This window comes from Oncorhynchus mykiss, chromosome 1 (genome assembly GCF_057628025.1).
Source record: "Oncorhynchus mykiss isolate SJ-2025 chromosome 1, ASM5762802v1, whole genome shotgun sequence".
Taxonomy (NCBI): domain Eukaryota; kingdom Metazoa; phylum Chordata; class Actinopteri; order Salmoniformes; family Salmonidae; genus Oncorhynchus; species Oncorhynchus mykiss.
This window is the reverse complement of record NC_143022.1, coordinates 52,847,683-52,872,067: the sequence shown is the minus strand read 5'-3', so window position 1 is coordinate 52,872,067 and position 24,385 is coordinate 52,847,683. Positions and strand designations below refer to the sequence as shown.

At 42.2% G+C, this 24,385-nt stretch overlaps 1 long non-coding RNA gene and 1 pseudogene across 1 annotated transcript in view; one reads left to right on the top strand and one right to left on the bottom strand.

The window, feature by feature from the left end:
• Positions 1 to 18,959, top strand: part of LOC110532401 (cryptochrome-2-like) — a 30,395-nt pseudogene extending 11,436 nt beyond the window's left edge.
• Positions 1 to 24,385, bottom strand: part of LOC149985561 (uncharacterized) — a 338,855-nt gene that overhangs the window by 239,486 nt on the left and 74,984 nt on the right. The gene's annotated exons all lie outside the window — the stretch shown is intronic.

Genomic DNA, 24,385 nt, shown 5'->3' with positions numbered 1-24,385 from the left:
TTACCGGGACTTGTACTCCGAGCATGCGCTGACCAACTGGCAAGTGTCTTCACTGACATTTTCAACCTCTCCCTGTCTGAGATATAATACCAACATGTTTTAAGCAAACTACCATAGTCCCTGTGCCCAAGAACGCTAAGGTAACCTGCCTAAATGACTACCAATCCGCAGCACTCACGTTTGAAGCCATGAAGTGATTTGAAAAGTTGGTCATGGCTCACATCAGCACCCTTATCCCAGAAACCCTAGCCCCACTTCAATTTTCATACTGCCCAAACAGATCCACAGATGATGCAATCTCTATTGCACTCCACACTGCCCTTTCCCACCTGGACAAAAGGAACACCTATGTGAGAATGCTATTCATTGACTACAGCTCAGCATTCAACACCATAGTGCCCTCAAAGCTCATCAATAAGCTTAGGACCCTGGGACTAAATACCTCCATCTGCAACTGGATCCTGGACTTCTTGACGGCCTCCCCCAGGGACTAAGGGTAGGTAACAACACATCCGCCACGCTGATCCTCAACACAGGGGCCTCTCAGGGGAGTGTGCTCAGTCCCCTCCTGTGCTCCCTGTTCACTCATGACTGCACGGCCAGACCCGACTCCAACACCATCATTAAGTTTGCCCGGGACAAGTTTTCCGGTAGGCCTGATCACCGACAATGACGAGACAGCCTAACCGCTCCCTCAACGTGATCATGACAAAGGAGATGATTGTGGACTACAGGAAAAGGAGGACCGAGCACGCCCCCATTCTCATCAACGTGGCTGTAGAGGAGCAGGTTGAGAGCTTCAAGTTCCTTGGTGTCTACATCAACAAACTAACATGGTCCAAGCACACCAAGACAGTCATCACTGGGGCCAAGCTTCCTGCCATCCAGGACCTCTATACCAGGCGATGTCAGAGGAAGGCCCCATAAATTGTCAAAGCCACCCTAGTCATAGACTGTTCTCTCTGCTACCGCATGGAAGGCGGTACCGGAGCACCAAGTCTAGGTCCACGAGGCTTCTAAACAGCTTCAACCCCCAAGCCATAAGACTCCTGAACATCTAATCAATGGCTACCCAGACTGTTTGCATTTACGCCACTGCTACTCTCTCTTATTATCTATGCATAGTCACTTTAATTACTATAGCTACATGTACATATTACCTCGACTAATCGGTGCCCCGGCATATTTACTCTGTACCGGTACCCCCCTGTATATAGACTCGCTATTTATATTTTATTGCTGCTCTTTAATTACTTGATCCTTTTATTTCTTATTCTTATTCATATTTTTTCAACTCCATTGTTGGTTAGGGACTTGTAAGCCTAACTTCCTGGCATGGGCAACAATCAACCAGCTAAGTTGTGTAGCTAGCTATGGTGAGCCTACTAGGTTACATCTAGGCTACATATTTAACTTCGTCTCAGGCCAGTGGCACAACATATTAATTTATGGTTTGATCAGATTCGCCATCATAATCATTGACCTGTACAGAGAATTAAGTCAAAACCACAAATCCACATCAACATCTCCATCTATGCAGGACATCAACACAAGCAGCCCAGAAACAAACAAAAATAGGTTTTGCTTAGGAAATTATTTGATTGGTCTGAAGCCAAATCCAAACTGGCCTCCCTCGGGGGACATTTTGCTGCACCAGTACAACCCACAGTTGAGCAAATGCTTGCTGGCATTGATCAATCAAATGCTACGGATACAACATTTTATACTCTTTTGGTTCAGGCAGCATCAGATACAAACTTGGTCTCTTTTTTACTTTCTTGAGTAAGGCAGTTCCAAAATGTATCTGTTTCAGCCTAGCTCAGTGCTTTCTGTGGTGGTGTGGCAGAATACGGAGCGTAGAGGTTGGTAATGTACTCTAGTTGCGCCGTGATTGGCTCAGTGTTCTGTCACTCATGGGGACACTACGTCACCGCAAAATCTACAGGGAGAGTTACATTAGCAGTGCCATTTCAAGAAGGCTCAAGGTCATTGGCCACATCATGTCAAAATCATACTTTCAAAATCTTAGCTAGCAAGCTAGCAGTCATCATCCTGAATCAAGTCAACAATCTTCTGGCAAATAATTTTCAATTGTTGTCATATGAAGAGAAAATATAGATAAAACGTATCTGTGCTCATCAGCCATTGGACATAAACATTACACAACAAGTTGGAAATCGCAAATACAACAATGAGTGGTATGGAAAGCAATCACTAGCCTACTATTCAGTGGAGTGTGTGTGTGGTCCAAGTCTGGGTTTAAAGGTATCTTTTCCAAGTTTCAAATAATAAACATTCAACATTGGCCATGCTGTCAATCCAGCATGACTTCTGCCGTGTTCAAAACAACTGGAAACTCGGAACTGGGAAATCTCAGACTTCAGTGAGTTTGAACTCACTTGGGAACTCAGAAATAAATGAGCTCCGACTGGGAAAATCCGTTTTGAACAGTCATCCAACTCTGGCCTCTTTCTAGAGCTCCGACCTGAAGATCACTGACATCATAATTCGACCCTGTTTTTTTTAATGTTCACAGTTGTATTGAAATCCAGTGAATGACAGACTTTGATGACAAAACTTGCCCATGAAGGACTGCCGTGCACCTTCCTGAGAGTCCAAAAGAGTCCAAAAATGTATTGTATGCTGCTGCATAAATTATGTAATATGCCAGGAAGATATGTATACTGTAGCTAAGAAAGTAATACTACGTGTATATTGTGTAGTAAGATGTTAGCAGCCCATGTGCCTCACCCTAATAATTTGGTCTCTTTTCCCCTCATAATCATGTTCTGACTTGGTGGTGCACATTTAGCCTATAGTCCGGTTTAGAGAAATGTCATCATCCAATATTGTAAGAGTTTTCATTGTCTGCTGTATTTATCCTACGGTTCTGACTTGGTGTACAAGGAGATAACTGTAAGAACGACCCATGTTCTGAATTATGTCATGTACATTTCAAAAGTGCTAAACAAATAGTTATATTGACTACGTCCATCCTAGCTCGCTCATTAATGTCTTAATGGGAATTATGGATTGCCTCTTATCCACTCCTCATCCACTTATGCCATAGTTTGTACGTCTCAATTGTCAGTAGAAACCATATTTGTTTAAAACCTGTTATGGCAAGGCATTCCCCTAGGGGAACTCCCACCCCCCCCATTCAGCTGAAAAGGTGGCGCGGGGAATTCTAAAATGTTCTTTAGAAATATTTAACTTTCACACATTAACAAGTCCAATACAGCAAATGAAAGATAAACATCTTGTTATCTACCCATCATGTCCGATTTTTTAATGTTTTACAGCGAAAACACAACATATATTTATGTTAGACCACCACCAAATAAAAAAAAAAACACAGCCATTTTTTCCCAGCCAAAGATAGAGTCACAAAAGCAGAATTAGAGATAAAATGAATCACTAACCTTTTGATAATCTTCATCAGATGACACTCATATGACATGTTACACAATACATTTATGTTTTGTTCGATAAAATGCATATTTATATCCACAAATCTCGGTTTACATTGACGCCATGTTCAGAAATGCCTCCAAAATATCCGGAGTAATTACAGAGAGCTACGCCAGGTAACAGAAATACTCATCATAAACTTTGACGAAAGATACATGTTCTACATATAATTAAAGATACACTGGTTCTTAATGCAACCGCTGTGTCAGATTTTTTTTAAACGTTACAAAAAAAGCATACCATGCAATAATCTGAGACGGCGCTCAGACGTAAATATATATCTCCTCCATGTTGGAGTCAACAGAAATACGAAATTACATGATAAATATTCCCTTACCGTTTGATGATCTTTCATCAGAATGCAGTGCAAGGAGTCCTAGTTCCACAATAAATCGTTGTTTTGTTCCATAATGTCCAATACTAGTGTCCAATTAGCTGCATTTGCTAGCACTTTCAGGTCACGTGCCCAAAAGCTGACACTGGTCCAGCAGAACTCGGACGAAAATTTCAAAAATATATATTCCAGTTCCAACCGGAGCATACAGTGCCTTGAGAAAGTATTCGGCCCCCTTGAACTTTGCGACCTTTTGCCACATTTCAGGCTTCAAACATAAAGATATAAAACTGTATTTTTTTGTGAAGAATCAACAACAAGTGGGACACAATCATGAAGTGGAATTTTGCACGCCCAATTTTTCAGTTTTTGATTTGTTAAAAAAGTTTGAAATATCCAATAAATGTCGTTCCACTTCATGATTGTGTCCCACTTGTTGTTGATTCTTCACAAAAAAATACAGTTTTATATCTTTATGTTTGAAGCCTGAAATGTGGCAAAAGGTCGCAAAGTTCAAGGGGGCCGAATACTTTCGCAAGGCACTGTACGTTTTCATCTGCAGCCAAATGGAACGATGGAGATATCAACAGACAAATGCGCAACCAGGAAATGGCATTCTGTCGGGACAGTGACTCATTACCCTCCCATTCGGTCAGGTTCACACCAGAGGCTCCATTCCACGTTCTACTGAATGAGGACATCTAGTGGAAGGCGTAGGAAGTGCTAACAGATCCATATCTTATTTGGAAGTGAGGAGGCGATGACTTAAAATTAGACCCGCATTCAGAATTTCACTTCCTGTTTGGAAGATTGCCTGCCCTATGAGTTCTGTTATACTCACAGACATAATTCAAACAGTTTTAGAAACTTCAGAGTGTTTTCTTTCCAATAGTAATAATAATATGCATATATTAGCAATCTAGGACAGAGTAGAATGCAGTTCACTATGGGCACGCAATTCATCCAAAGTGAAAATACTGCCCCTTATCACCAACAAAGTAAACAAGTCAGCCATATCAGCTATGTTTTTTTAAAGGCAGTAAATGAGGCTGAATGAATTGTTTTGCTACCAGACAAGGCTCCGCTGATAGCCAGGTGTAGCAGTGGTAAGGTGTTGGAACTCTGCAATTGGGACAGCTTTATGTAGGCCCTAACAGTTTGTGGGCACGGTTTGTCACCTTCATAGTGCAATTAATGTATTGTTTAGTGTTGTGTTGTGTAGTGTAGTGGCTTTGCTGGCATGCATTTGAAAAAAAAACAATTGTTTGCCCCACCAAGACGTACATACTAAAATCGCTACTGGCCAAGATCCATACATTCTCATATGTTGCCTCCGTCAATTTCTCTGCAGCAGAAGTTGTTCTGTTCATCAGCTCTTACTGTACTTTCAGCAAAGCAGTAAGTTGCTGATATTTGTTTTCCAAACAAATGGTGAAACTACTAAATGACTGAGAGTTTGACTGTGTGATATTAGATTGCTTCTTGTGTAAATATTTTCTGTCTGGATTTTAATGATTTGTATATATTTACTCTTGTAAATAGGAGAAGGCTAATGTTTAACTAGCTAACATGCCCATAAGTGGAAGTTAGGCTAGCGAGAAGGTATTTTAGTCAGGCAGCCTAAGACAACAAAAAATAAAAGTATGTAATGTATGACAGAGGTATAGGCCATTTTGTCAACATGAATGAGAGGAGGATGGCATTGGCGTTTCTCTTCAAGTAGTGTGAGTCAACATGTTTTTCTACTTGCACGAATGCACACACGTACACACGCAGACAGAAATCAGAACCATGGACAGCCACATCATATTTAGCTTACGCTGATTGTCTTTGGTGTCTTTTAGTGGTCAATGTATTAGACTAAGCAGAGGTGATTTGATGAAGTTGAAATGGTGCTGGAATAGTGGAAGTAGCTCCTGTTCTTTTTCTGTGGTTCCCCTTACAAGAAAATATTACAGTCAGAGTGCAGTATAACTGCAGTACACTGTAATCTAACTGGAGTTAGAATACAGTATAACTGCAGTACACTGTCATCTAACTGGAGTTAGAATACAGTATAACTGCAGCAGGCTGTAAATACTGCGTCCAAAAAATATGTTTTTTTACTGCAGTAATGTTGCAGTGTAACTGCAGTTACAGTGCAGTATAACTGCAGTTAAACTGCAGTACACTGGAGTTATTCTGCAATCACTGCGTCCAAAATACCACAGTCGACTGCAGTTACTGCACTTTTACTGCAGTTTCAAAACTGCAGTCTTTTTTCGTAAGGGTCTAAATCAATAGTTGTTTTGTGGTCCGAAAGTGTCGGAAACATTAACTTGGTTGACCCTGCTGTAGGTCATGTATCTGTCTGTTACTCTACATGCAATATGCTTTGTGGACCACACTGGCCAGAGCTTGCTATCCGGTTTTGTGCTAAAACAAAAGGTGTGGTTGAATTTATTCTGCCACTGTGTCTTCTTATTGTCTCGGCCTTTAGCAAGTTTCTCATTGTTGCATTTTTTGCTTCTGCTTGAGTACTACAAATCGCTCAATTTTAAATCTTTATTGCAAGGTAATTCGACTGCACATGTTAATGCAAAAGCTCAAAATCTATCATATACTGCCACCTGTTGGGAGTTTGTGGAATTTGACAGCTCGGAAACTATTTGAAATGGTGCTGTATTTGGTAGTCTGCACATGTAAAATCGAAATATTACCGGCGAGCCACCAATCAAGGCTCTGCGAGCTTCGCAATGACTATGCCTGACCTAACACAACACAGCCTACAACTCAGACACCTTAATATCCTCCACAAAGAAATAAACTGAAAACTGAGAATATGCGTCAACCTACTTAATTACCCATATTTTCTACCACGCAATGAGTTTGTTCATGCATGAGACAAGATGATGAATCACCATTAGTCTTGTGAGGTGCCTATGAGAAGAAAATGTTTTCCACCTTTCAGAAATAGAGCCTATGGTTAATGAATAAATCAAGCCACACTGAACAACCTATAAAGAACTAAGTGGTCTGATGCCAGTCACCTGTTTTCACCTGTTCTAAGAAATGGCACTTTTGTATGTCTCAATTCATCTCTGAAAGGTTGATAACTAAGAGGAGAGAGAAAACATCACTCTTTTGACAGTTGGGCAAAGATTGTCTCACAGACTTTTAGGCTGATTGTCATAATACAATCATTCAGAAGTGATGTGCTTGTGAACAGCCACTTTGCCAAACTTTGAGATGTCCAATTGACAGCGCTAGATGGCATGTTGTGAACGTGTAGTAGGTGAAGCACCGACCAGCCGGTTAGAGAAAGGGTTGCTTATGCAAGAGTCCTTCAGGTCTGAGAGCAGTCAGCACATTTCACATTCAGCTGTAAGCTCTTATCACCATTGTGTGTATAGCAGCAGGGCCTAGATGGTTGAATAGCCATCAACATCAGATGTCTATAAAACTCCAATAACAGCCCCTCTTCAGAAGTACAGATACAGTGCAGACTGCTGCCTATTTTGATATTAAATGCAGTGATTGTGATGAAATTGTTCTGCACAGAGATGTGATCACTATAGGAGATTGCTGCATCTATTCAGCCACTGCTTCAACAGATAAGCAGGGTTTTATTGGATCAAAAAGGGGCTTAGGTGGTGGGCGTGGCACGGGGCGAGGCAATGGGTGCTGTCGGCAAATTTCTTGCAATTCTACACATTTTGCCATGGAGCTGAGAGAACATTTTGGTTAAAGCTGTATCATTTTGCTCCAACATAGTTCTTCTCTAAGATTATATATATTTATTTAAAACATATAGGTACACAATCTTTTCTACATACCGTATATCAGGTTTTAGCATTTTCCCATTCCAGAATTTTGAAATCCCAAGGATTTCAATGGCAGAGCAATCCCTGGAGGATGTTTAGAAGGTTCTGTGACTAGTAAGAAACCACTGGTTGCAACAAGCACTGATGGAGAATACTCTGTTTTCCCTCATCTTAATAAACACATTGACTTACGTGTACGCTCTGGCAACCTGTCATGCTGCCTGGGCACACAGTAGATAGAGGCCCAATAGGTGAATACAAAATGTGTTTTCCTGAACACGCATTAAGATTGATTTCTCTGCCCTAGTAGGTACAAAATTGTGTCAATATCATGCAGGCGCAAACAGTATAGTTACCTTCTGATCTGTATGTCTGGGAGATATGGCTAGTCTGGCATATCTGTCAACAGATAGTCCCAAAAACCTCACTGAATAACGATCTCAACCCCAGTACATACAATATGTCATGTTATCATTTCTCATCCTCTCTCATTTTTTTAACCTTTATTTAACCAGGCAAGTCAGTTAAGAACAAATTCTTATTTTCAATGACGGCCTAGGAACAGTGGGTTAACTGCCTGTTCAGGGGCAGAACGACAGATTTGTACCTTGTCAGCTCGGGAATATGAACTTCCAACCTTTCGGTTACTAGTCCAACAGCTCTAACCACTAGGCTACCCTGCCGCCCCAATTTCCACCTCTATACCCGTCTCTATCCCTCCTCCTGCCTTTGTATTCTCTGTAGGAGTGGAACATCACCCGGGTGACCTTTGGGAAGGAGAGAGATGAATCCATCATTCAAACGGCCCAGGAGTTTGTAGTAGAGACAATAGTGGGGAATTCTAACACACCCTACAACTTGGACAGGTTAGTCACTCACTGTCACATTCAGTAGGAAGGGTCCAATAAGTGAAATGCTTCTCTCCGCGATAGTGCTTACCTGCAAAAATCGCTGAAGCTGGAGACTTATATTTCCCTCACTAACTTTAAACATCAGCTATCCGAGCAGCTAACCGATCGCTGCAGCTGTACATAGCCTACCTACCTCATCCCCATATTGTTTTTATTTACTTTTCTGCTCTTTTGCACACCAGTATTTCTACTTGCACATCATCATCTGCACATCTGCACATCTATCTCTCCAGTGTTATTTTGCTATGTTGTAATTACTTGCTACTATGGCCTATTTATTGCCTGACCTCCTCACGCCATTTGCACACACTGTATATAGACTTTCTTTTTTTCCATTGTGTTATTGACTGTACACTTGTTCATTCCATGTGTAACTCGGTGTTGTTGTATGTGTCGCACTGCTTTGCTTTATCTTGGCCAGGTCACAGTTGTAAATGTCCTCAACTAGCCTATCCGGTTAAATAAAGGTAAAGTTTAAAAAAATTTAAATCATTTTTGAAAACCTAGTCACAAATCTGTTTGTGCTCTGTAGCCAGAGGACAATGACCATAGGAGTTAGTAAGACGACATAAACAGATCTGGGACCAGGCTAGTGCTTACCTACCCATGTCATTTGAAGTTATTTCTGATTAGTCCGATAACTGTACATTCAATAGTGATTTGAATAGTATTTGAATTTTGAGCTCAAACTGTTTCCGGTGGCATATTCAACACGGTTGCTTGCTGGATAGAGAAGAGCCAACTGGAAAATAAGAGTGCAAATTGAGAAAATGCTAGCGGGGAGGGAAACGTCACATCTAAGAGCATGTTCAATTATAGGCCGTGAACACGCACGGAATACATAGTTTGAAGATGTCAACCATATCTTTAGTGTACAACATGACATTTCTCCCTCCATGTCAATGAAAGGGAAACGGCAGGGGAGCAGTGGGAGCACTGAGCAGAAAAATCCAGAACGGCAAGTCAGGTTCCAGAAAATCCAGAACCCCAGGACAGTGTAAAGTGCAGAATTGGTGGGGTATTTTGCCCGGGAGGGATCAATAAGATTATCATTTCTACTTTCACATTTCCACAACTTCTGTTGTCAGCACAGTAGCTTCCATTCAGCCTATTTCGTACTATCCAGTAGGCTAACCGATGTCAGTATGTTACTGTAACTAAACTAGAGCACAGTGGGTTACATAAATGTGATCGATGCTCGAAAGACACGCATGCTGCGAGCAAAGCTCCGGAGGTCAAAGGGGAAAAAGCTCTCACTGATGTAGAACCAACTGAAAGAGTTTTGATGTTTTACTTCCTACAGCAGAGTCCCATAGCTCAGTGCTGTCACACCACACAACGTGTACAGGCTCCAAGCAGTGAGGAGATGAAATAGCTAAGCAGGGAGGCAGTCACCGTGGCAGACTTGCGAGTGGCGGCCCGGTAGGGTGGCAGTGCTCAGCCATTACAAACCATGTTTCTGCTGGAGACTCATGGAGGCTCTTGATACGCCTGTTTGGCCCGGCCCACAACAGACAATGATCCAATAGGAAAGTCTGAAAGGCTCCAGCCTGCACCGATATAGATGACGTGCTGTAACTTCATCAGTGCATGGTTAGGGAATGGCTATGTAGATACTGTCCGCTGTTCTATAATGAGTCATGATGCTGCCATTTTATTATAATTTGTTAAATATATATTTTATATGTACTTTGTTGTACATCCTGTATATGAGTAATGGAGAAGATGAATAACAACTTGATAACTATGATCAAATCAAGTACCATGACTATGTTTACTTTACAAGTTGACTATAAATCATTTATACAGTAGGATTTTAGATTTTACTAAATGTAAAAACTACAGAATTTCAAAAAGTAAAACTGTATTGGTATTATGATGTTTTGAATTGTGCTGAGAAAGTATGTACTGTGTAGTTAACTTGAAACAACCAGTTTGTTGGTGTGCAAAGATTGCCAGATCAGAGTCAATTGGCATTTCAAAAAGTTATGCTCTATTTTAATCTTGAAATTATGTTTTAATAATTTCTACCCCTACATTTACAGTGCCTTCAAAAAGTATTCAGACCACTTGACTTTTTCCACATTTTGATACATTACATTGATTGGAGTCCAATTGATTGTACATGATTTAGAAAGGCACACACCTGTCTACATAAGTCCTACAGTTGACAGTGCATGTCAGCGCAAAAACCAAGCCATGAGGTCGAAGGAATTGTCTGTAGAGCTCCGAGACAGGATTGTGTCGAGGCACAGATCTGGGGAAGGGTACCAAATTAATTATGCAGCATTAAAGGTCCCCAAGAACACAGTGGCCTCCATCATTCTTAAATGGATGAAGTTTGAAACCATCAAGCTCTTCCTAGAGCTGGCTGTCCAGCCAAACTGAGCATTCGGGGGAGGGCCTTCGTCAGGAAGGTGACCAAGAACCCGGTGGTCACTCTGACAGAGTTCCAGAGTTCCTCTGTGGAGATGAGAGAACCTTCCAGAAAGACAACCACCTCTGCAGCACTCTACCAATCAGGCCTATATGGTATAGTGGCCAGACGGAAGCCACTCCTCAGTAAAAGGCACATGACAGCCCGCTTGGAGTTTGACAAAAGGCACCTAAAGACTCTCAGACCATGAGAAACAAGATTCTCTGGTCTGATGAAACCAAGATTGAACTCTTTGGTCTGAATGCCAAGCGTCACCTCTGGAGGAAACCTGGCACCATCCCTACGGTGAAGCATGGTGGTGGCAGCATCATGCTGTGGGGATGTTTTTCAGCGGTGGGGACTGGGAGACCAGTCAGCATCGAGGCAAAGATGAACGGAGCAAAGTACAGACAGATCCTCGATGAAAACCTGCTCCGGAGTGCTCAGGACCTCCGACTGGGGTGAAGGTTCACCTTCCAACAGGACAACAACCCTAAGCACACAGACAACAGACAGACTTGAACACGATCAAACATCTCTGGAGAGACCTGAAAATGGCTGTGCAGCAACGCTCCCCACCCAACCTGACAGAGCTTGAGAGAATCTGCAGAGAAGAATGGGAGAAACTCCTCAAATACAGGTGTTTCAAGTTTGTAACGTCATACCAAAGAAGACATTTTTATTGACAGCATCATTTCCCCACACCAATAGTATTGTTATTGACATTTCTACAAAATTACCTCGGGCCAAGTATTCAGAAACTGTCTCAGAGTAGAAGTGCTAATCTAGGATCAGTTATGCCTTTGAGATAAGTAATGAGTAAGATCACAAGAACAGGATAATCAAATCAAATCAAACTTTTTTGTCACATATAATCAAATCAAGTCAAACTGTATTTGTCACAACAAGTGTAGACCTTACCTAAAGGACCTGATCTTATATCATCACTCTGATTAGTTTCATGAATATGGGCCCAGATGTCAATGTTTTAATCTCACTGTCCCTCATGTTTCTGCTGTTATCAGGATAATTGAGATGGACAACGGCAGTCCTCCGCTGACCTTCAAGAAGTTCCAGGCCTTAGGGAACAGGCTAGAGCTGCCTAGGAAACCCATGCCCACCATCACACAAGAACAACTGGACAGCTGTCAGACGAAGACCGTAGACAACCACAGACCGACACTACAGCGTCCCCTGTTCTGGAAGAGCTGGGTAATCAATCAATCAGATGTATTTTACAGTGCCTTCGGAAAGTATTCAGAACCCTGGACTTTTTCCACATTTTGTTGTTACAGCCTGAATTTAAAACGGATTGCATTTATAGTTTGTGCCACTGGCCTACACTCAATACCCCATAATGTAAGCTTAAATGGCTTGAGTCAATAAGTATTCAACCCCTTTGTTATGGGGGGAGGTTCTACAAAACTAACATATGGAGTTGTTTTAAGATGGTCATACCAAGGATCATTTAAAGCATTTGATTTTGAATTTCAGGACCCTTTTAGGTATCGAAACAATTATTTGATGAAACATTGAATTTGGCCTTACTGCTATTAACCCACAGAAACGCATTGAATAAAACATTTTAAACTGGTAGCTAGCTTCAGATGTTTCCCGTGACGCTTGTGGGGGTTGTAGAGCAAAACTGAACACCATCATGTTCGTGAGAGCATCATCTTTCCATTCCTTTCGTATTCGTTTGAACGCTACAGACATTTTGGTGAGAGGATTCATTTTCGGGATGTCTCATGTTCCGCAGATGTGGAAGGCCGCCATTGGTGCATGCGGTGGATATCTCTAGCTTAGACTGGTTTTGATGGGGATTTTTTTTGTTTTTTTGTGGGGCACAGACATCGAATCTATGGGGTTAACCCTTGGTGCATGCATTATGCTTTGGATGCTGTATCAATACACCCAGTCACTACAAAGATACAGGCGTCCTTCCTAACTCCGTTTCTGGAAACCGCTCAGGGATTTCACAATGAGGCCAATGGTGACTTTAAAACAGACTTTAATGGCTGTGATAGGAGAAGACTGAGGATGAATCAACAAGATTATAGTTACTCCACAAAACTAACCTAATTGACAGAGTGAAAAGAAGGAAGCCTGTACAGAATACAAATATTCCCCAAAAAATGATATATTTCTTATTTCACCTTTACATGCATCCTGTTTGCAACAAGGCACTAAAGTAATACTGCAAGAAATGTGGCAAAGCAATTACCTTTTTGTCCTGAATACAGTGTTATGTTTTGGGCAAATCCAATACAACACGTTACTGAGTACCACACTCCAAATGTTCAAGCATAGTGGTGACTGCATCATGTTATGGGTATGCTTGTAATTGTTAAGGACTGGGGAGTTTTTCCAGGATAAAAAATAAACGGAATGGATCTAAGCACAGGCACAATCCTTGGGAAAACCGGGTTCAGTCTGCTTTCCACCAAAGACTGGGAGATGAATTCACCTTCCAGTGGGACAATAACCTAAGACACAAGGCCAAATCTACACTGGAGTTGCTTACCAAGAATGACAGGGAATGTTCCTGAGTGGCCGAGTTACCGGGTTGACTTAAATCTGCTTGAAAATATATTGCAAGACCTGAAAATTGTTGTCTAGTAATGATCAACAACCAACTTGACAGAGCTTAAAGAAACTTTTGAAGAATAATGCCCAAATATTGTACAATCTAGGTGTGCAAAGCTCTTTCGCCTCGATCACACCGACAGCATTAAATCCATTTTAATCCCACTTTGTAACACAACAAAATGTAGAAAAAGTCAACTTTCTGAAGGCACTGTATAAATCCCCTTTTGCATCAGCAGTTGTCAGAAAGGGTAATCCAGACTAGAGAGAAGGGACTCCGACCGTATGGAAGTGGAGTCTTTTTTTAATGGAAGGTCATTTTAACTTTGACCGAAATCTACTCTTTTTGTTTCATTAACACCTGGTGGAACAACAGTGTGATTGTACAGTATAATATAGTGCTGGACACATTTCCACCATTGTGATATCCAGAACTGTTACATCCTGTTATTCCTCACACACTGTGTGCAGTACTGTCTGTTGACAAGGAGAAATAGAGAGTCACAGTGTCCATGTACATTTGGTGCTTGTTATCTGACTGTGCTTGACTTGTACTCCGTTCTCCAGGATTCAAGACTCAAGGACTGGACCCAGCGATGTGGAAGGGTGAGGAGTCTGAAGCACTAGAGACTCTACAAACACTTAGACAGAAAAGCCTGGGTGGCTAACTTTCAGTGGACCAGGATCAACATGTGTTCGCTGATCGCCATGTAATATTCATGTAAAATAATAGAATTTGAAAAAACTAGACTTGATACCTAAATGATACCATGGCAACAAACAAACCAAAACATGGAGAAAGCAAGTGATTTTAACACATTTTGTCAGGTTTTTGCTCTCAAAATCACACTTTGAAATGGTATTAAAACAACAGAATTGGATGTGGGTCGTTCCACCTCCAAAAGCACAAGAAAGAGAATTTTGACACACATCATCTCAGATCGTTCTGATGTCGTTTCCGTTGGAAACCGATAAGATTACCATTCCTGCAACATTCTTTTGGAGCACACAGCACACCGCACACAGCAGGGCTCAACATTCAACTGAATGCTACTGCCCCGAGTCGATCTGACAGGAAAGTGAATGACGAGAGCATAATTTCAATAGCAGGTGATTTTATATTTCATTTTATGGGCTGAGCAAGTAGCCTATGCAGCAGGGATCATCAACTAGAGTCAGCCGTGGACCGTGTAGTGGTTTTTTCTGTATTATCAAATGAGGAAAGACAAGCTTATCACACAAGTCAGAGTTATACTTCTTTATTCACTTATTAGTAAGGGAGCAGGTCAATACAACACACACATACAAGGTGAATCGATTGAGTGCTCTAATAATACAGAGAAGCAAGGGGTTTATATTGAAACACAAAACTGCTTAGTCATGGTTGGTTCCACCCTCCCTGGCAGATCAGGGCAATTTAAGCTACCTTGTTTTCATCTTGTGGCTATGTGTATCGGGTCATAGCAGTATGGCAGTATGGTTCCGTTTACTCCCTTCTCTACCAAGCTAGCCTCCGTTCTCTTCTCTCTCCCCACAGCTGTGCCCTTGGAAGACAGTAAAAGAACAGGATGGGCCGAAGGACAGTGGTCACTTCTCAGAGGCTCTTTGTCTTATGCCGTGTGACCAGCTTACTCAGAAGCAAAGAGAAATGGAAATAATACAGGTCTCTCTGGTCTCTCTAATACAGGTCTCTCTGTTTTTCAAGCTGATTTCTATCCCATGTCCCTGACTACACGCCTAGACCAGCTGATCTCTATCCCATGTCCCTGACTCCACGCCTATACCAGCTTATCTCTATCCCATGTCCCTGACTCCACGCCTAGACCAGCTGATCTCTATCCCATGTCCCTGACTCCACGCCTAGACCTGCTGATCTCTATCCTATGTCCCTGACTACACGCCTAGACCAGCTGATCTCTATCCCATGTCCCTGACTCCACGCCTAGACCAGCTGATCTCTATCCCATGTCCCTGACTCCACGCCTAGACCAGCTGATCTCTATCCCATGTCCCTGACTCCACGCCTAGACCAGCTGATCTCTACCCCATGTCCCTGACTACACGCCTAGACCAGCTGATCTCTATCCCATGTCCCTGACTACACGCCTAGACCAGCTGATCTCTATCCCATGTCCCTGACTACACGCCTAGACCAGCTGATCTCTATCCCATGTCCCTGACTCCACGCCTAGACCAGCTGATCTCTATCCCATGTCCCTGACTCCACGCCTAGACCAGCTGATCTCTATCCCATGTCCCTGACTACACGCCTAGACCAGCTGATCTCTATCCCATGTCCCTGACTACACGCCTAGACCAGCTGATCTCTATCCCATGTCCCTGACTCCACGCCTAGACCAGCTGATCTCTATCCCATGTCCCTGACTACACGCCTAGACCAGCTGATCTCTATCCCATGTCCCTGACTCCACGCCTAGACCAGCTGATCTCTATCCCATGTCCCTGACTCCACGCCTAGACCAGCTGATCTCTATCCCATGTCCCTGACTCCACGCCTAGACCAGCTGATCTCTATCCCATGTCCCTGACTCCACGCCTAGACCTGCTGATCTCTATCTCATGTCCCTGACTACACGCCTAGACCAGCTGCGGGGAGTGAACGTGGAAGAAATTAACCATCCTTTCTCAGAAGCACAGCATTGGCACTAAAGACATGTCTATACTATTGTTAAGCATATTAACTGTTAAATATGAATATTAAACGAATCAGGTAAATATGTGATTTTTTTTTTTCTCACAGCCAATTTTTCCTTGAGTGGATGGTCGGTGGGGGGGGGGGGGTCAAAACAGGCACTGATTCAAATCCCCAGGCCTGAATAAGAGCGTCTACTAAATATATAAAATGTCAACAGAATTACAAATCATTTGTAGACTGCAAATTGACTGCAAGAAACCCAAACAGATATAGTTTGGATAAAACGTAATAATTTCAAACCTTACATTTGTTAGGAGGACATATAAAAGTAACCTGTAAAGCTTGTCATAAGCCCGTTGCAAATATACATCTGGGCTAAGACACAAAGCATGTTATCAGTTAGTCAGTGTCTTAGAGCATGTAACATTGGGGCTTTTCTCTATTGGGGCTTTTCCCTATTGGTGCTTTTCCCTAAAGGGGCTTTTCTCTATTGGGGCGTTTTCCCCTTGTCCATGTGTTTAAAGAGCTTTTACCGAATACAGAATGTCAATGCAGTGTTTTCTTTACCTTAGGCTATTACTTCCACATAACAGTCCAATATGTTTCTCACAAATACAAGACATTTAAACACACATAAAAGCATTGGGGGACATGGGGATTTACTTAATATACAAAGCATGGCATAAAGACAACCGAGCGTAAATCATAGTCCACAGACGATAAGACGCAATGCATAGCTAAACTGCTTTGAGACCACCATCTGCGAGGGATGCAAATCACAAACGCTCACCTCACCACAATTCCCAACCAAACCGGCTCCGCTACACATCCTCTATTCATTTTAATGTGGTGACATTGGAGAAATAGCTTGAGCTGCTCTGAGAATTTTAAAAGCACGAAAGCCAACGGTCCAATATACTCGAACACTGCTGTGCATACACATACACGTTTTTGGACTATGATAGACGCTTAAGAGAGACAGTAGTGCCGCTTCACTAGAATCTGACTAACTGTATTCTGTGCTGGTTGGTTTTGCCTGTCAGGCATTTGAGGAGGTGCTCCTGGATGCAGACGGGAGTATAAACTCAGGCACTGGATGTGGCTCTCCTGCAGTGTCTTTCTTCCAGCAGTTCTTCCACTGCTACTCTCCTGTAGGCTTCGGGACGAAGGAAAGACCCCAGAGGAGACTACATCAGGTACACACACACACGCACGCACACACACACACGCACGCCCGCACACACACACACACACACTAAAGCAGGGTACACACCACACACACATACGCACTCACGTAGACACATAGACACGCGTAGACACATACACACACATAGACACACACGTAGACACACACACATGCACACTAACTCCGGTACACACTACACACACACTACATCAGGTACTGACATAGACACCCACACTACACACAAACACAGACACTCACTTACTGCCCTCCTGGGCTTCAAAAAAAAAAGGTGATTGGTCCGTGATTACCACAACATTTGTGCTTTGGCAGAATAATTGATGCAGCTGCTTGCGTCAATGAGGCCTACCCTCTTTCCCTGCTCTGACATTCGTAGGCTTCATCTGCGCGGCACCTTCAGCATTTAGATGTTTGCAAAATGGCTTTTGCAATATTCAATCATAGTCTTTATTCGTTGAGTGACAACCAACGTAAGTTTCTGGGTCATTGTCACCAAATGCGGTGTAGAAAACGAAGCTGTGTAGGCTACCGGAGTGGACACAGCTCACATCTTACTGCTGATTGGGGCTTTTTGATTGCCAGGTTCATTGTAAACAGATGTGGGTTTGTGTCTGCTTTCAACAGTCAGTGCATTTGGTAACTTTTACATGATCAGGGTAACGGTGTCATTTCATAACAAGGACAGCAACCATTTTTTTGGGAGAGAGCAGCTCTCCTCCGTAAACTTCCAAACGGTCACAACCATTTGCTTTTGAGATGGGGGTCAAATCCAAAACGGTGTTATATTAATTCCCTAGTTATGTCATAGCTCATTTCTAAAAATAGATTTTGACATATTACTATCTCAAAGCATTTGAATCTGCTATATGACAAGTTAATCAGTGGGTGATGAGAATGTTGGATAACAAGTGGGGGCACAAAAAAACAGAAATTTCCCCCCCTAATCTGTTAGTGGTAGATGTACACACACACACACACACACACACACACACAAACACACAGAGCCACTCAGCTCAGAGAAGTCAATTCAGATAGATCCAGGTCAGCTCCTGAGCTCCATCAGTACCGTATTAACATTTTGAATAGAACATGAATAGGTTCATGCAACAATTGTTAGTACATCGAATCGCATCGATTAGTTCCGTGAATCTAATTGAATCGCACCGAATCGTTTCAAACTAAAAGTATCGTTCCTGTATCGTATCAGAGCCCACGTATCTAGATGTGCATCAAATCGTGCTTGTAAGGAGGGAGAGATGCACATCCCTAATAACAATGCCTGTCCCTAACATATCTGTGATTGTCTATCTCACAGGCGCTACATCCTTACACTAAAGGACTATCCCAACTACTACATCTATGAGCCGTGGAGAGCCCCAGAGCCTGTCCAGAAAGCAGCTAACTGCATCATGAGTGGACTACCCTAAGCCCATGATCAACCACACAGAGGGCATCAGGCTCAACATAGAAAAGATGAAGAAGGTCTTCCAGCAACTCTCCCACGCGTTCTCTTCTGATTCCACATCATGGTTCTCTCTCACAGTTCCTATTGAGAACTGAAGCAATTTGGCTCTTGATTCGGCCCACAACTCCACCACAATCCTCTAGCTAGTCATTTGACTCTTTTTGCATCCTGTTTTTACAAAGCACTTCTCCTGGCTTATTCTATGGACGTAGAGAGAGCCACCTAGTGGTTAAATGTTGTGGTTTTCTTTGGATGTCCTGCATTACCATTTTTTTCCGCGTTATGTTTTCATTCTGCCATCAGCCGTTATGGAGGCTATTTCCAGTCAGTGGCTGCCATGGTAACAGTGATGTAACGTGTGTGTGTGTGTGTGTGTGTGTGTGTGTGTGTGTGTGTGTGTGTGTGTGTGTGTGTGTGTGTGTGTGTGTGTGTGATTGTGTGTGTGTGTGTGTGTGATTGTGTGTGTGTGTGTGTGTGTGTGTGTGTGTGTGTGTCCATCAGGTCTCCTGGCCTCTGTGCCCACCATCCAGGAAGAGGCAGTGCCTCCCCCAACAGACGACTTTTAGATCAGCAGCAGCACCTGTGGTATGTAGTTTTTTTTTATTTATCATTTAATTAACCAGGAAAGTCCTGGTCAAGAAAGCAGCATTTTCCAGGTTTTAGTTGCTGCTTTAGATTAACGTAAAAAAACAAGCTATGATTTGAAATGTAATGCATGAGTTTTCTTTTCTCAAAGTTTCAATGTATCAGCTAAACAAAAACATGTCGTCTAACAGAAAGTGAAGGATACATGTACAGGAAAAAGACATGACCAATCTAAACTCTATTTAATGCAGTCACCCACACACACGTTGTCTGCCCAGTCCAACACTCTGAAGAGAGGCAGGCCCTCCGAACCATAGAGCACCCAGAAGTGCACCCACCCGAAACACCAGCACACCATCACTGCCCAAGGAGACAACCGGCAACAACAGGAACAGCACAGGAGCAGTGGGAGGAACAATCAGAGCAGCAGGCTGTAGAACAGCCAATGGATCTGCAGTGGCACAAGATTATAAGACACTGGGTTGTTCTGTATTCTGAAATGTGAGACATTTTACTGGAACCTCTTCAGAAGTCATCAAATTTCTGTCAAATAAAATCTTTCAATACTCTTTCTGTAGGCCAGGGATCATCAACTAGATTCAGCCATGTGCCAATTTTTTTTTTCAGTGGATGGTTGGGGGGCCGGAACATAATTACAAATCATTTGTTGACTGCAAATTGGCCGCAAAAAGCCCAAACAAATACAGTGGCTTACGAAAGTATTCACCTCCATTGGCATTTTTCCTATTTTGCTGCCTTACAACCTGGAATTAAAATATATTTTTTTGGGGGGGGGGGGTTGTATCATTTGATTTACACAACATGCCTATGACTTTGAAGATGCAAAATATTTTTAATTGTGAAACAAACGAGAAATAAGGCAAAAAAAGTTATGCTTGAGCGTGCATAACTATTCACATGTCTCTATAAGCTTGGCACATCTAGCCACTGGGATTTGTGTCCATTCTTTAAGGCAAAACTGCTCCAGCTCCTTCGAGTTGGATGGGATCCGCTAGTGTACAGCAATCTTTAAGTCATACCACAGATTCTCAATTGGATTGAGGTCTGGGCTTTGACTAGGCCATTCCAAGACATTTAAATGTTTCCCCTTAAACCACTTGAGTGTTGCTTTAGCAGTATGATTAGGGTCATTGTCCTGCTGGAAGGTGACCCTCCATCCCAGTCTCAAATCTCTGGAAGACTGAAACAGGTTTCCTTAACGAATTTCCCTGTATTTAGCGCCATCCATCATTCCTTCAATTCTGACCAGTTTCCCAGTCCCTGCCGATGAAAAACATGGTGTTCTCGGGTGATGAGAGGTGTTGGGTTTGCACCAGACATAGCGTTTTCCTTGATGACAAAAAAGCTACATTTTAGTCTCATCTGACCAGAGTACCTTCTTCCGTATGTTTGGGGAGTCTCCCACATGCCTCTTGGCAAACACCAAATGTGTTTGCTTATTCTTTTTCTTTAAACAATGGCTGGCCACTCTTCCGTAAAGCCCAGCTCTGTGGAGTGTAAGGCTTAAAGTGGTCCTATGGACAGATACTACAATCTCCGCTGTGGAGCTTTGCAGCTCCTTCAGGGTTATCTTCGGTCTCTTTGTTGCCTCTCTGATTAATCCCCTCCTTGCCTGGTCTGTGAGTTTTGGTGGGCGGCCCTCTCTTGGCATGTTTGTTGTGGTGCCATATTCTTTCAATTTTTTAATAATGGATTTGATGGTGCTCCGTGGGATGTTCAAAGTTTCGGATATATTTGTATAACCCAACCCTGATCTGTACTTCTCCACAACTTTGTCCCTGACCTGTTTGAAGCGCTCCTTGGTCTTCATGTTGCAGCTTAATTGGTGGTGCCGCTTGCTTAGTGGTGGGGCCTTTCAGAACAGGTGTATATATACTGAGATCATGTGGCAGGTCATGTGACACTTAAATAAAGTCCAACTGTGTGCAATCAAACTAATTATGTGACTTCTGAAGGTAATTGGTTGCACCAGATCTTATTTCGGGACTTCATAGCAAAAGGGGTGAATACATATGCATGCACCACTTTTCCATTTAAAAACAAATAAAAAAGTAATTTTAAAAAGTAATTTTTTTTTCATTTCACTTCACCAATTTGGACCACAAAATGTGTGTTTGTGTGAGTGTGTGTACATCTACCACTAACAGATTAGGGGGGGCAATTTCTGTTTTTTTGTGCCCCCACCTTGTTATCCAACATCCTCATCACCCAATGATTAACTTGTCATATAGCAGATTCAAATGCTTTGAGCTAGTAATATGTCAAAGAAATCAATTTAAATTACAGGATGTAATGCAACAAAACAGGAAAAACTCCAAGGGGGATGAATACTTTTGCAAGGGACTGTATGATGTTAGACTAAAACATAATCATTTCAAACCTTGCTGACATTTGTATGCAATCACGTGTCTCTCTATTATGCGTGGGAATACTTGGGAACAGATATCTTAAATAAAAATCAATTGGAGTTTATTTCCTGGTGTTTCTCCAGTCTTTCCATGCCAAGAGTGTGTAAAGCTGTCATCAAGGCTAAGGGTGGCTATTTGAAGACTCTCAAATATAAAATAATTTGTTAAAATATATTGTTTACCACTTTTTTGGTTACAACATGATTCCATATGTGTCATTTCATGTTTTTTATGTCTTCACTATTATTCTACAATGTAGAAAATAATTAAATAAAGAAAAACCCTTGAATGAGTTGGTGTTCTAAAACTTTTGACCGGTAGTGGAAAAGACTGGAAAAACACCAGGAAATCAACTCAAATAGATTTTTATTTAAGATATCTGTTCCCAAGTATTCCCACGCATAATATAGAGACACGTGATCGTATTGTTTTATTTTCCTTTGCTCAGCAAAACTGGGGGGCCAAATAAAACCACCCACGGGCCAAAGTCGGCCCGCAGGCTGCCAGTTGGGGAAGCCTGCTGTGGGCTATTTGTAGAAATTTAACCAACTCTGCAATTTGGTTTCTGTGTTTTTCGGAGCTTGCCATGTGCCATGTGGGACAACAACATTACCAACAACGACGAGACGGCCTACAGGGAGGAGGTGAGGGCCCTCGGAGTGTGGTGTCAGGAAAATAACCTCACACTCAACGTCAACAAAACTAAGGAGATGATTGTGGACTTCAGGAAACAGCAGAGGGAACACCCCCCTATCCACATCGATGGAACAGTAGTGGAGAGGGTAGCAAGTTTCAAGTTCCTCGGCATACACATCACAGACAAACTGAATTGGTCCACTCACACAGACAGCATCGTGAAGAAGGCGCAGCAGCGCCTCTTCAACCTCAGGAGGCTGAAGAAATTCGGCTTGTCACCAAAAGCACTCACAAACTTCTACAGATGCACAATCGAGAGCATCCTGGCGGGCTGTATCACCGCCTGGTATGGCAACTGCACCGCCCTCAACCGTAAGGCTCTCCAGAGGGTAGTGAGGTCTGCACAACGCATCACCGGGGGCAAAACTACCTGCCCTCCAGGACACCTACACCACCCGATGTCACAGGAAGGCCATAAAGATCATCAAGGACATCAACCACCCGAGCCACTGCCTGTTCACCCCGCTATCATCCAGAAGGCGAGGTCAGTACAGGTGCATCAAAGCTGGGACCGAGAGACTGAAAAACAGCTTCTATCTCAAGGCCATCAGACTGTTAAACAGCCACCACTAACACTGAGTGGCTGCTGCCAACACACTGACACTGACTCAACTCCAGCCACTTTAATAATGGGAATTGATGGGAAATGATGTAAATATATCACTAGCCACTTTAAACAATGCTACCTTATATAATGTTACTTACCCTACATTATTCATCTCATATGCATACGTATATACTGTACTCTATATCATCGACTGTATCCTTATGTAATACATGTATCACTAGCCACTTTAAACTATGCCACTTTGTACATACAATAACCGGTTTATGAGGTATAAGAGCAGCAAGAACATCTCTGTAATTGCCAATAATAATTTGCATACAGAAAGGTTGCAACCAGTGTATCATATAGCAAGTTAGTGCGTGTGTGTGTGTTTCAGCTTTCCTAAACTTTTTTTTTTGCTATAGTTTTTTGCAACACCAGACACTTTGATTCGTGAGTGAAAAACTGCCTTAGGACTACAGTAGAACCTCAAAGATACAAACCTTAGCTTTACCAACTGACCGGTCAAGCGAGCAAGCAATATTAACATGGATGTTTTTTTTGTTATCCCCCCCCCCCCCATAAAAAAACGCATTAAAACAATACACATTCATGTAAAATACGCAATTCATATTTTCTATACATTTCAGTGTTCCTAACAACCTCCATTCGTGATCTGAGCTTCTACTGTCATTCATCTGTTTGTCCTCTGTATGATATTTTGACTTCAATCACAACCATGTCGTTGGTTTAGAAACAAATATTTTGCCAAAAGATCCCATAACGATAATAGTGTCTATACTAATACAATAAGAACTAGTTCCGCTAAGTACCATGTGTATAAAAGATTTGTATTCATTCGCGCTATATTCTGTTTATATTTGCACATCTATCAGCCCTGTGTGTATATTATACTGTATATATTACCATAAAACACGTTTTCTTTGTTTGCACTGTTCTGTCTGTGGATCTGCCCAGAAAGGGATGAGTTTTGCCCAATGTATAGTCTACTTAAGTACTCAGGACAGCCATTTTGCATTCTTGCGTTGCATACTTAAATTGGCTATAAATAAGCCTTTAGGATATACTGACAGAGGTCAACTTCATTTATATTTCCCGTTAACATCTAAAGCTTGTCATTATTTGTCAGTCACCAAATATTGTACATTCCATGCCAAAATAGTTTTATTTTCATTAAAGCGCTGATAGAATAGTGATCCACTCAGTCTTCGTGATTGTATCTGTATATGAACCTCTATACCTGATGCTGGACTTCACTGTT